The sequence below is a fragment of the Camelus bactrianus genome, chromosome 29, assembly GCF_048773025.1.
Source record: "Camelus bactrianus isolate YW-2024 breed Bactrian camel chromosome 29, ASM4877302v1, whole genome shotgun sequence".
Taxonomy (NCBI): domain Eukaryota; kingdom Metazoa; phylum Chordata; class Mammalia; order Artiodactyla; family Camelidae; genus Camelus; species Camelus bactrianus.
The window spans coordinates 1,451,652-1,465,142 of NC_133567.1; positions in this window are offsets into that span (position 1 = coordinate 1,451,652).

Consider the following 13,491-nt stretch of genomic DNA (forward strand, 5'->3'; position numbering starts at 1 on the left):
CACTCTGCTCCCCTGGTTTTCCTGGGGATGGAAAAGCCACTGTCAACACAGGGCGTGGGCTCGGCTCAGAGAGGCCAGAGCGGGCGTGGGGGTAGGCGGTGCACCAGCCCCGACCCCGTGCTCCACCCCGCCGGCGCAGGGGCGGCTCTGTGGCTCAGGAGCGCCCCCTCCTGGGTGGTGGGGACGCGGGGGCCCTGGGCGCAGAGGGGAGGCAGGCAAGCACTGATACACGAGGGTTTCTGGGGAAGGACTTTCAGAAGAAAGGCTCTGGGTCCCCAGAGCTCACTTACCTTGTTGTGATTTCTTGTTCTGGTAAAATTTCAGCGTAACTTTCTATTGTAACTGTGTGTTCCTTTTCCTAACGAAGGGCTCCCAGCTGCCTAACATTTTGAGCCTGGAGCCTGCACACGACGTTTGGTCTGTGCCGTCGTGACACGCTGTGCTCCAGGGGGCCGGTTCCGACAGCCTGACCCCGCGTGGCGCCTCCCGGGCCCTCAGGGTCCACACCGTCAGCAGCAGCCTGTGTGTGCTGCTCCAGAGGGTGAACCCCCAGAAAGAACCCTCTTCCTGAGCCTGCCGGGGGGTGCAGTGCTGCCGAGAACCCCACCTGCGGGCCCGTGCTGCCCCCACCCGGGTCGGGCCTGTCGCCCGGCTGGCCCGGGCACCCTGATCCTCGGGGCACCGCAGTGCGGGCCGGGCTCCATGGGTCTGACGTAGGAGCCTGGGTCCCCGGAAGCTGGAATCTGTGCTGTGGACGGGGTCGAGGCTGAGGCTGCTGGGCTGGCCCCCAGCCCTGGGCCTCAGACCGGAAGGTGGGCAACGCCGAGTCCTCCTCGCAGGACGAAGCCCACGCCCCGCGGGTGCAGAGGTCCTGCACAGATGGCCGCTGCCCCTGCGTTGACCTCCCCTCACGAGGACGCAGCACCGCCCGCAGAGCAGTCGGCACCTCAGCAGTCCGGGGCTCTTCCGAAGCCTTCGCACAGCGTGTGCTTAAAACAAATAGTTAAATAGTCTTCTACTTTAAGACAGAAGTGACGTTCTCTGCAGGCCCTCATCCTGCTCCCAGAGCGACTCCTATGCTCGGTGAGCTTGGTTCAGTGTGAAAGGGAAAAGAAGCCAGAATTTCGGACCTGTCCCCCATCCCGCCGTGGAGGCCCTTGCTTGCCGAGTGAACGCACCTCTGCCTGAAGACAGCTGCTCTCAGACGCGTGTCCTGGACGGCCGGCTCCCGCGGCAGGTGCTTGGATCTGAGGCACATTGTCGGGCCTGCCTTCCCACGGATGCACTCGGGGCTGCCTGCCAGGCAGTCCTAAAGTCCCTCAGGGCTTTGTCCCTCGGGAGAGTAAAGAGCGGGTGAGCGACTGCAGCCTCCTGGCTGGGCCCGGAGGGGAGGCCGGCCTCCATCCGCCTGGCGCCTTGGACGTGTGGGCAGGGAGGAGGTGGCCCCTCTCTGGATGGGGGTTCACGGGCCTGCATTTTTATCAGCCGCAGGCTCGCAGCCCCCTCCTCCGGTGTGGTCGTTCCCTGACTTGCCGGAGTCTTCCTGAACTTTCAGCTCCACCCTCGGTGACCCTGCTGCCAGAGCCCAGAGCTCGGCGCCAGACTGACCCACTCCCGCGACGCCAGACCCGGGGCCCCTGAGGGGGGATCTCAGGCTTCCTTCGCCCCCTCCCCGGGAGACCTCAGAGGTCTGCATACTGAGGCCGCTGGCCTTGCAGGGGCTGAGACAGAGACGCCCCCCAAGTCCTGGGTGGTTCCCCCGGCCTCAGTGCTGGGCTGCGGTTTGGTGGACAGAAGGTTAGGTTCTGCTCAACTGCGGTGGCGGCCAGCTTTTCTTCTCTCCAGTTTTCAATGTATCCAAGGCCTCTGTTTTCACAAATTATGGTACAATAAATTACTAAAAAAAAAAGTAAAAAACAAGGGCATACCAAGTACAACTTGCGTCGTTTGTCTTTAGAGCCAGCACATGTGTGACAGACTGCTGCGACCGCTTCTCAATGTTTCCTCTCCGTTTCTGCTGCAGACCACGCACTGCTGTTGTGTGACCGCCTCCTCCTGAGTCGTGCAGGGTCCTGGAGTGTGAGTGTGAGAGTGTGTATACGTGTGTGTACGTGTGAGTGTGTGTGAGTGTGTACACGTGAGGGGAGGGGCACTTCGGCTGGGCGGTGAGGAGCCCATGTGGGACGCGTGGGTCTGTATAACTGGTGCCTGCAGTGACACACACCCGGGGCAGGTGCACAGAGGAAGTCCTGGGAACAGACCAGGCAGCCGGGCCAGGAGACTGAGCAGGGCGCCTGCGCCGTGGCTGCACCCAGCGCGACGGGCCGTGTGCAGGCCCAGGCCAGGTGGGTGTCCCCAGCCCGTCCTCCCAGCCCCGAGAGGACGGTTGGTCAGCCCTGTTTTATGGCCAGGACACTCAAAACCCTGAGCACGTGCCCAGGAGGCAGGGCCGGAACCGAGCCATTCACTGTGGCCCCAGGAACGCCTGTTCCTTTGAGATGAGTGTTGTGTTGACTCTTGTTGGAAGAGGGTCAACTGGAGGGGTACTTTCCAGGCCCGCCCTGGTGGTGTGATCTAATTATAGGTGAATTATCTGGGTAAACATTTTGTAACTGCTCAGTGTTGTCCAAGCATGTCCTTCTTTGCAGGAATTGGCAGGCAGCGGCCACTAGGATGTTTCTAGTGTTCCTCGTCTATTTAAATGAGAAGAAAAATATTTTCTGAAATTTTTTACTTGACCCGGACTGGAGGGTCTGTTTTCCGTCTTCTGGAAGCTTCTGGACTGTGCAGCGTCCTCTTAAGATCCTCTTAGAAACCTGCTTTCACTCTGGGTCAGCCAGCGGGCCCTCCGTGGGAAGCCCAGGCTGAGTGCCCACCCTGGACCGCGGTGCTGGAGGGGCTTCTCCGGACTGGTCTGGTGGCCGTGGTAGCTGGCCGCCCCCCGTCTGGACATCTGGAACTCCTCACTGAAGAGGAGAGAGGGTTAGATGTTTCCAAGATTTTTATCTGCTGAGTAATCCATCCTCTGGACCTTCGGCTAATCTTGATCGTGAAGTGATCACGTTTGATCTCCTGCGTGCTCAGCCTCATCCTGTTGACGATGGTACTCTGGTTGTGATCGTTTATTGGCTGTGATAAATGCCTAGCTATGCCTTGAATCTTCGATTCTTCATGAGTACTTGGTCAGTTGGTGGATGGATGTTCTTACAAAGCTTACTGGTGAGAGAGTCCACATGCGAGATCATGAGTGTGGGCAGAATTGTCGATTCGAGGTGAAGTGGCTCAGTGGACACCACTGTGTTTTCCAGTTTGTTAGTGTGAAACTATTTTGTCCAGTTTTTAGTGCTTGGTACAGAAAAGGACTTACGAATGGTGGGGTGCTGTTACTACGAGTGTGTTTGGGGTGAAATGGGACTTCTTCATTTCCCTTGTGCCCCCGTGGACGGTGTTTTCCTGGGGGAAGGAGCCTCTGCTCCAGAAGTGTGACGCTGTCCGGTCTGCCTCCAGACGCTGACGATGTTCTGGGGCCGAAATTTGCCGCCAATTGTTCCACTCTCTGGGAAGGAGGCGATACTTCTCTTGTAAAACAGACCGTGCTTTCCAGAGCTAATGATTTCCTCCTGTCAAAGGAAGCAATGGCAAACGGCCACCCACCTCTCTGATCACAGCCCTGCACTGCTGCAGGCGAGGCCTGGGGACCCGATGCGACATCCTTTTGAGAGTGCTGTGCCCCCCCAACCTCGGTCGCCGGCCCCCAGGCTGGTCGCCTGTTAGAAAGGCAGGTGCTGTCACCTCGGCTGTGTCGGGGTGGCGAGTCACGCCCTGCCCCCCACCTCCTCCTTCCTGCCATCTGTCAGGTTGGCGTCCTTCCTTCCTTCTTCCTTACTTGGATCCCGAGTTCTGGGTTGAAGGCAGGGGCTTCACATGGGAGGAGGATAGTGAACAGCAAGTGGGTGGAGGCCTGGGGAGGCAGGCAGAGGGGGGAGGGGCAGGGGAGAGGCTCTTACTCTGGTGACGTGGAGGGCTGTGTCCCCTGACGCTGTCCATCAGGTCCAGAGCCGTGGTCAGTAATCGGGAAATGCATCCCAGCCCTCGTGCCCCAGTGACTGTGTGGCCAGCGGGGGCCCTGGGGCGTCGTGTGGCCGTGTCCCCCACCCCCACCCCCACCCCGCCGCGTCTCCAGAACCTCGGCTGCTCGGGGGCCAGGCCGCCCTCGGGGGAGGGGAGGTGCCTGGCATGCGGCTCAGCCCAGATCTGCAGTATCAGCAGCTCCTCATCCGTCGGGGACCAGAGCCAGCTCTCAAACAAGCATTTCCTGCGCCCGCGTGTGTGCTGTGCTGCCTCTGTTTACGAAGGCCGTGTCAGCTGCACCGATTTACATAAACAGTGCTGGCCGGACGCTGCGCCGTCCGCAGAGCGGCTGAGCACAGACGGCATCCCACGGTCTTAAGTCATGTTGTCTACACACAGCAGACGTTGGTGAAGCGAGCCAACGGGAAATACAGCAAAGGAGAGCGTTGCAGGGGGCTTGGTTCAGATGCGCTCCAGATTGAGCAAACGCTACGCCATTAGTGGGCTGGACCCTGCAGTGTCACACTGGGCGCCCACAGAGCGAGCTTCCAGGCGGCGGAGGCGCTGGCCGAGTGCAGGCTGCCTGTGGGGATGCCTTCCATCGTGAGGGATGACGCAATCCGCGTGGGTGCCGGGAGTGAGCCTTCGTACCGCGGTCCCAGAAAGAAGTGGAGCAGAGTATTGCATCTCTGCCTTTAGACGAACACCCGGGCTCAGGGAAGGGGCCTTTGGCGTGAGCTGCGAGTGCCGTGGAGCCCGGGGGCTCTGGACTGCTGACCCCCGGGGGCGCGGGCACACACAGTGCAGGGAGCCCCAGGGTCCTTCCGGGGATTCTGCGGTCCGAGCGCGGCCTGCGGCTGGAGCAGGCCTGTGCTCACCCGCCCTCAGCGCTGGGGCGGCCCCTGTGCGTAAGGGGCTTCCCGCCACCACGTGGTCTTTATGTCCATATGTGAAATGGCGACATCAGCACTCACGGCACTGGGTTGCTTTAAAGACTCAAACTCCACAGAGCTCTTAAACCAGAGCGGATCACACGGTAAATACCCTGGAAATGCAGCTGTCACGGTTGTGGCTGAGTCTGTGGCTCCGTTTCTCACCAGGTCACTCGACCAGCCTTGGTCAGGGGGCGGATCAGAGCTGTCAGGAACTCATGGTTGCCCGGCGATCGTCTGAAGTCCTTCCAGCTGACGGAGGGCTGAGTCTGGGGGCAGAGACCACCACCTGGGTGTGGAGCCTTGACCACAGCAGGGACGGGAGACGGGACTCACTCCTTTGGACTCCTGCCCTCAGACAGCGCATGGAGCACTGCTCCTCTGCAGAGGGCAGGAGGGGCCAGTTCTACAGATGTTGGTGTTTGATGCAATGGCACATTCAGGTCCATGCTGTAGGTGGGGAAAGAAAGACCAGAGAGGCCCAGTGACTTCTCCAAGGTCACAAGGCTGGGCTCGGCTCCTGTCTGCACTGCCTTTTTCAGGTGGACTTCAGTGGTCTCTGAACCAATGAGCCGCTCACTCCGCTGCTGGGAGGAAAGGCCATGGGGTTTCTCCCAAGCAGGTGACGGGTTCAGTAGCTTTTGCAACGTTGTCAGAAACCAGCTGGATGTGATGTGTGAGTGTACGCCTGGGTTCTTCAGCCTGCCCCAGTGGTCTGTGTGTCTGTCCCTTCGCCACCACCGCACGACCTTGCTCACTGGGTGTGCAAGTCCTGACATTGGAGCCTGACTTCTCCCACCTCAGTCTGTTCCAAGACTGTAGCTGTTCTAGTTCTTTTGTCATTTCATATACATTTTTGAGTGACTTTGTATCTACAAAAATCTTGCCGAAATTATAATGAGGTCTTCAGTATTTGAGTCTTCCAGTCCATGAACACCATTTATCTCTGTTTATTTAAATTATCTTTGATTTCTTCATCAGCGTCTGTAATTTCTCTCCTACAAGTATGTTCCGTTACAAGTATTCATCTGTTTGTGACCGGTCACAAATGGTATTTATAATCTAAGGATCCAGGTGTTTATTGTTACTGCACAGAAGTACAATTGATTTCTCTGTGCTTTATTCTCTGTCCAGTGGCCTTGCTGAGCTCACATGTCGGCTCCAGGACGCTTTTGCTTTCCTTCGGACTCACTGAGCTTGTCTGTGTCCGTCATGTGCTCTGCAAGCAGGCACAGTCTTACCCTTTCTGCCCTGGTCTGTGCACCCGTCAGTTCCCTTCTCCTGCCGTATCGCACTGGCTCGAGCTCCCAGCACCGTGCTGAGGAGGAGTGGGCATCTGTGTCTTGCTCGCCGTCTTAGGAGGCAAGTGCTTGTTCACCGCGAGGTGTGGTGTTAGGGTTTTGTGGTTGTTCTGTAACAGGTAGAGACAGTTTCTATTTTCATCTTTCTGAGATTAAAACAAATCGTGAATGGGTATTGAATTTTACCAACTGGCTTTTCTGTGTACAGTCAGGTGGTTTTCTTGATTAGTCTGTGAATACGGTGGATCGCAATGATTACATTTAAAAGTACTGAACCAGCTTTGCACCCTTGAATTAAAACCCACTTGTCATCGTGTGTAGTTCTTTTTACGTATTGCAGAATTCTGTTTGCTAGTACTTTTAAAGGATTTTTACACCTACATTCATAGGAGATGTTAGGCTGTGGGTTTTTTCAGTGGCGTTTGTCTGATTTTGAACTTAGACGTGTCCCCCTCCCTTCTGGGGTGGTTATGTAGAACTGGTAGTAATTCTGCTTTAGGTACTTGGCAGGTTCTCCAGCGGCACCGCGGGGACCTGTGGTTTCTTTTCTGGGAGTTGCTATTTATAAATCAGATTTTCTAAATAGTCACAGAGTATTTAGAGGATTAACTTCGTATTGAGTGAGTTGTGGTAGCTTGTGTTTTTCGAGGAATTGCCCCACTTCATCTCACTTGCCACAATCGTGTCTGCAGGGCTGCAGTCTCCTTGGGTGTCTGCGGGGAGGGGGACCCCCGGTTCCTTCCCGGTAGCGCTGTTGGTGCTTCCTCCCTTTCTTCTTTAAAAGTTCTGTCAGTTTTGTTGATCTTGTCAATGTACCAGCTCTGTTCACTGATGTCATCTATTACTTAAAAAATTTTCATTGATTTCTGCTTTTATCATTATTCTTTCTTTTCCTCTGCTTGCTTTCAGTTTATTTTGTTCTTTCCTAGGTTCTTGAGGTGAGAGATTAAACTATTGGTTTGGAATGTTCCTTTTTTCGAATGTATGTGTCTAGTTAACATCTGTTTCCTTTCTGGCACTGCTTTGGTTGTGTCCCACAAATTTTGATATGTTGTATTTTCAGTTTCATTGGGTTCAATGTATTTTTTAAATTTCCTTGAGATCCTTTTTGACCATGGGCTTTTAGAAGTGTTACAGGGCTTTTAGTTTCCAAGTGTTTGGCTCTTTTTGTGTTAATGATCTCTGGTTTGCAAACATTGGGATCACAAAATGTGTGATTTCAATTCTTTAAAGTTTGTTGAAGTTTTGTAAATGGCACACAGGCTGTGGTCTCTCCTGGTGTGTTTTCTCTGGGTCCTTGGAAGACGTGTATTCTGTTGTTGTGGGGCGGAGTCTTCTGCAAGCATTGCTTAGAACCTGTGTGTTAGTGGTGACCTTAGTATCTTCCACGTCTTTGCGGATTTTCTAATTGTTTTAACAATTGCTGAGAAACAGGTGTTGAAGCCCCCAACTGTGAGCATGGATTGCTTATGTCTTCTCCCAGCTCTGTCTGTTTTTCTTCACATATTTGTGGCTGTGTTATTTGGTGCACACACATTTACAGTTTCCTTGTCTTCCTGGTGGAATGACCCTTTTATCGTTACGTAATGTCCTTCTTTGTCTCTGGTGACTTTCTTTGCTCTGAAGCCCACTTTGTTAGAAATCAGTACAGTCACTCCTGCGGTCCTTTGGTTCATGTTTGCCTGATACATTTTGTACTTCCTTTTACTGTCAATGTGATTGCGCCGTGATGTTTGAAGTGAGTGTCTTGCAGACGGCGTATGGCTGAGCTACGTTTAGACCGTTTGTATTTAATGTACTTATTAGTATCTTAGGGGTTAAGACTGTCGTTACATTTTTGGTTCCTGATTGTTTTCTCTGTTCTGCGTTTCTTGGTCTCCTTTCACATTCCTTCCCGTGGCTCCCTGAACATTTGCTGAGACTTGTGTTTTGATCATCTGTAGTGGCTTTGAGTGTGTCTCTTTATGTGGCATTTTCAGTGTTCTGCTCCATGGGACACATGTCATGGCTTTTCACAGGCCACTGTGCTGTCATTTTGCCAGTTGGAATGACTTGTAGAAACTGTACTTCCAACCCCGCAGCCTCCCATTTTTATAATACAGTTACCTTCACTGTTTCCTCCTCGTGTGTTTAGAACCATATCAGACTGTTAAAATTTTTGCTTCAACTGTATAATAGAAAAACACAACATGATATGACATACTCAACAGGAGAAGAGTTTACTGTCTTTTCCCACATTTGTGCTTTGTTTGTTCTTTCTTCCTTCCTGAGGTCCCAAGATTCCCTCTTTTAACATTTCCTTTCTGTTTAGAGAAATTCCACTACCATTCTTTTAGGGCAGGTCTGCTGATGACGACTGCCCTTAGCTTTCCTTCATCTGAGGACCTTGTGGTCCCCCTTTCGTTCCTCAAGGACTTTGTCGCTGGGTGTAGAGTTCCCATTCGACTCTTCTTTTCTCTTAGCTCTTGAATCACCTGGTGATTCTTCTGAACTCCTCTCCCCACTGAGAACTCTATGATCATGTGGCTTCCGTCCCACTACAGGTGGGTGTGGACTTTCTCTGAATTCTTTCAAGGATTTTCTTCACCTTAGTTTTCACAAGTTTAATTACAAGAGGTCTTGGTGTTGACTTCTTTGGGTTTATCTTGTTTGGGATTCACTTAGTCTCTTGAATCTGTCAGCTGTGTCTTTTGCTAAATGTGAGAAGTTTTTAGCAATTTTTTTTGGGGGGGGGGGTGTTTCAGACCCACCCATTTTCTTCTCCTACCAAGACTCTGGTGACACAAATGTTAGAGTGTTTGCTATAGTCTGAGGCTGTGGGTATCACATTTTTTCAGTCTAATTTCTCTGTTATTCAGATTGGCTAAATTCTATCGATCTGTTCTCTGGTCCTGATTCCTTCCTCTGTGCCTTCTGTTTTGCTGTTGAGCATGTTCATTGAGTTTTTTAATTTCAGTTACATTTTTCAGTTCTAAAATTCCCATGTGGTTCTTCTTTCTTCTATTTCTTGCTGAGATGTTCTGTCTCTTTGCTGAGACTCTGTTTATTATTGTTTCAAGCGTGTTGTTATTGCTCATTGAAGTGTTTTTATGTTGGCTGCTCTACAGTCTGTCAGATCATTCTGCCAAGTGCCTCCTCAGTGCTGGCATCTGTAGGTTGTCCTTTTCCATCCAGTTTGAGATCCTCTTGGTTTTTGGTACGACGAGTGAATTCAGGTTGGAACCTGTACATGGCTTATTACATTGTGAGACCTCTGCCTTTCGTTTGCTTCCTCTGGCACTGCCCCAGTGTGGGGAGGAGGGCGCCTCCTCGTGATTCCCTGGGTGGGGTGGGTGTGGGTGTGAAGTCCTGGTTCCCCACTCCCTGGACACCGACGGGGAGCTCCTCATTGCCTTCGGGAGGATTGGGAGTTCTGATCCCACCGGGCCTCCATGACTGTGTCCCTGGCTGTGAGGGGAGGGACCGCCCCCGCGTGTGCCCTGAACTGGTGCTGTGGCGGGCGGCCTGGCTACTGCTGGGCTGTGCTGAAAACCCTGACAGCCCCCTGGGCCTCCTCCGGCCCCACCCCTGCTGGCAGAGGGAGGGCCCCTTTACTGCCAGGTGGGGTGCAAGTTCAGGCTCCCCACTGGTCTCCCCTGACACCCATGTGGGGGCTGGGATCACAGGGCACCTTGGGGTGGGAGAGGGGACAGTGCAGCTCTGCGTCGCCTTTGCTGGCTTGGCGTGGGGGAGGGATGTGGTTTTCCTGCGATGCTGGCTGGAGCACAGTCGTATTTTCTGAAGCTTCTCTGTCTTGCGGGGCCGCCTTTCTCCTGGTCTGTTGCCCAGAGACAGCAGCTCGGTCTGTGCCCATTGGCGTTTCCAGCCCTGTCTGTGACACACGGGCCGGAGGAGAACCCGGGGACTCAGGCATGTCATCCCTTGGGTCTGAGGTCGCAGCCAGTCTGGCCTCTCCTCTCCCTTCCCTGGGTTTTACATCAGTGCCCAGTGGCTCTGCTGTTGTTTGGGGAGCCGTGGAGAAGGACACACCTACTCCGTCTTCCCAGAAGCCCTGTCACTAATTTCAATGTCTTGGCCAAGTACCACAGCGCAAGTGCAAAGTCGGGGACTTTGTATGCAAACCCACCATCACGTCCAGTAGTATCCCCGCCCTTCGAGGAGAGGACTTTGGATTCCTTCCTGGCTGCTTGCAGTGCTGAGGGCGCTGACGTCCTCTGTGTGCAGGTACTTAAATTCCACGGGCTGAATTTACGATGGGTTATTCTGGGACCCTTGCATTGAATTTCAGAGGGAGAGCCAAGGTGGACGAGTGTGAATTTGCTCATTAAAAGTGACTGTGAATGCTGCTGCAGAGGTGGGGGGGCCTTTCTGGGGCGGGGAGCTCAGGCTGCGGGGGCTCCAGGAAGGGCGGGGTCTGGGTGTTGAGCACAGAGACTTCATAGTTCACATCACCCAGTGGGGATGGACTTAAGTGACTGCTGCTGGAGGAGACACGTTAGTGGGTTTCCTGCCGCAGTTCATCACGAGCAGTTAATTTTAGCTCGAAGGGGAAAGCAGTCCTGGCTAGCTTAGCAGCTCAGTTCTCAGGGAATCACCATAGTGACAGATACTGTTGTAAAGTATACAGAGGAAAGCAATTAATAAGTGCCCACGGATGATGAAGTGCCACCAGATTTCCTGTGAAATGGAGACGTGGTGTGAAGACGAGGGCAACCGCTGACGTCTCTCGTAACCAGCGCTTAACGTGCTCGTGAGCCCGACTTTCCACTTCTGTGTTGTTTCTAACTCGGCATGGAAATGGAAACTGTGTTTGGATCCAAACCCTGAGCACATTTAGGAGTTCAGAATTCATAAAAGGAAGACGAAGTCCTGATTAAAGTAACCTTGGAACCCTGGATTATTTTAGAAGTCACCGACCCTTCTGACCCAGGATGGACACTCCGCTTCGAGTCACAACTGCCCTAAGACGGGAGCTGGTTCCCACCACCTCCTCCACTGCCACGCTTTACCAACCCAAACACTTACACTTGGCCGATAAACATCCCGAGCGCCTTTCCCCCGCCAGCTCTGCTCACTGTGATGCAGACACGGTTTTCTGGACTGTGGGCTGCTCTGCTGTTCCAGGACCCGGGTTGGGTGCTCAGTCGTGTTTACTAAGTGAATTGGCTGTGCTGAGTACCTTTGCCCTAAATCAGTAGGAGGGTTAAAGGCTGTTTATATTTGGCCCTTGAAATGGGGTTGGCCTTCAGATGAGTAAAGACATTTATTCAAGTTCAAGATTCTGGGTTTACTTTGCAAATAAGACCTGAGCTTGGAGATGAAATAGCAGGGGACGTGACGGCGGGGTCTTAGGGGGCACTGAGCCGTTAGCAACCCCACATGCATGTCCCTGGTGCTGCTCGCCCCACTGCTGCTGCGTCCTGCTCACCTGGCTCCTTAGGGGCCGTTTCTAGTAATACTTCAGCATCTTACACCTCAGCTTGAGCTGTGTCTGTGGGGGTCACCCTCTCTGTGCCAGACAGGGGGCCACCGGCCTCACTGATTTAACCACACACTGTTCATAGACAGGGTCACGAGGCTGCGGAAGAGTCTGGGGGCCATGAGTGTTTTCAGCTGCGTCTGTTGCTGCCCCCAGCGAAATGGGATTATGTTGATTAAAGAATTAAAGAAAATGATGTTCGGTTGATAGTCTGCATTTTCTGCCACTCCCACAGTGTCTGTAGGAGACTCTGACACCCGGAATGCGGCCACCTTCCCAGAGGCAAACCACAGGTGTCTCAGCTCCCGAGGGTCCTGGGTGTGCGACTCTGGTTTTACTGGACAAATATGCTCGGACATTGTCCTGCACGTGGGTGTCTGATCATGGGGAAGTCCGTGGTACAGAAGGGATTCACGAGGTTAATTCTGGGGCCCCTGGCGAGGACGCACTCGTCATGTTTGGCAGTGGTGGAGGGGAGCATGGTGGAGCTGCAGTCACACAGGTGTCTGGGCCGAGTGGACTCACCCTGCACATCCTGAAGAGAACAGCCGCCCGTCCCAGGATGGAGGCTGACGGAGACACCGCGCCCTCCGTACGGGTCTGCGTCACGGTGAGACTGAGGGTGGCCAGGGACCACCAGGTGCCAACGGGCAGTCGTGCCGAGATGTTCCCCCCTCTGTGGGCGGAAGCACATGGGTTCACAAGGGCCTCTGCCGTGCGCAGGTCAGATGCTGGGGGCACACCCAGCAGCTCGCGGGAGGTGATGGAGGTCCCTCTGTCCTGGGTCCCTGCCCAAGGCACTGCACCTGCCTTCACCCGGACACCGCCTTGGACCGAGTGACCCTTTCATACTCTCCTGCCTGAGGTGGAACGACCTCCTCCCAGCCATGCGCTTTGAAAGGCAAGCAGCCCGAGAACCACCCCGGGCAGCAGACAGCCCAGAAAGGCCACGACGCTGGTGGTCGAGTCTGACCACACGTTCACGGAACCCAAGGCCGTGAGGACAGACTTTGGGCCTGGGTGCCCTGGGAGGCTTGGCCGTGGGAGGCGGGAGGTGGGTCGTGACACCATCCCGGGGCCACGGGGCCCTCTGCACGCCTTCCCCGCCCAGCGGCTCCAGCTGCCTGATGATGCGGAGCCCGCGCCCCCCAACCCCCGGAGTGTCTGCAGGCGCGAGGCTGTCTGTGCAGGAAGTAAGCACCCCTGTGCAAGTCCTTGAAAAGTCGGCGCCTGAGGCATTTGCTGTTTCTGTCTCCCCAGCACCGTTCCTTCACGCCCAGCACTGTCACCTGGAGAAGGACTAGACTGGGTGACGCACACGGTGGTGCCGCTGACGACAGTGGGTGGGGAGCCAGGCAGGGTAGACGGGCAGGGGGCGGGGACAGACCCCGAAACCCTGGGCTGCGTGGGAGCTTGCAGCCAAAAGGAAGCTGCAGGTGGAAACAAAGTCTCTCCAAAACTGACTCACAGTGAGTGTCATCGGGCAGTCATGTGACAAAGCACATCCCCGCAGCAGCCGGGAGCATGGGGCGGAGTGTGCGAGCCCAGGGGCCGTTCTCTGGGGGCCTAGACAGCACAGCCCCGCAGCAGCTGGGTTTGAGGGATGTGGGTTAGACAGGCTGAGTGCCTTCCCTGCAGGACCTCTCAGGGTCCTCCTGTCCCAGGTGTGCCTTTCCGGGAGGGTAGGTGGTGGGCGGGGCCCCACAGT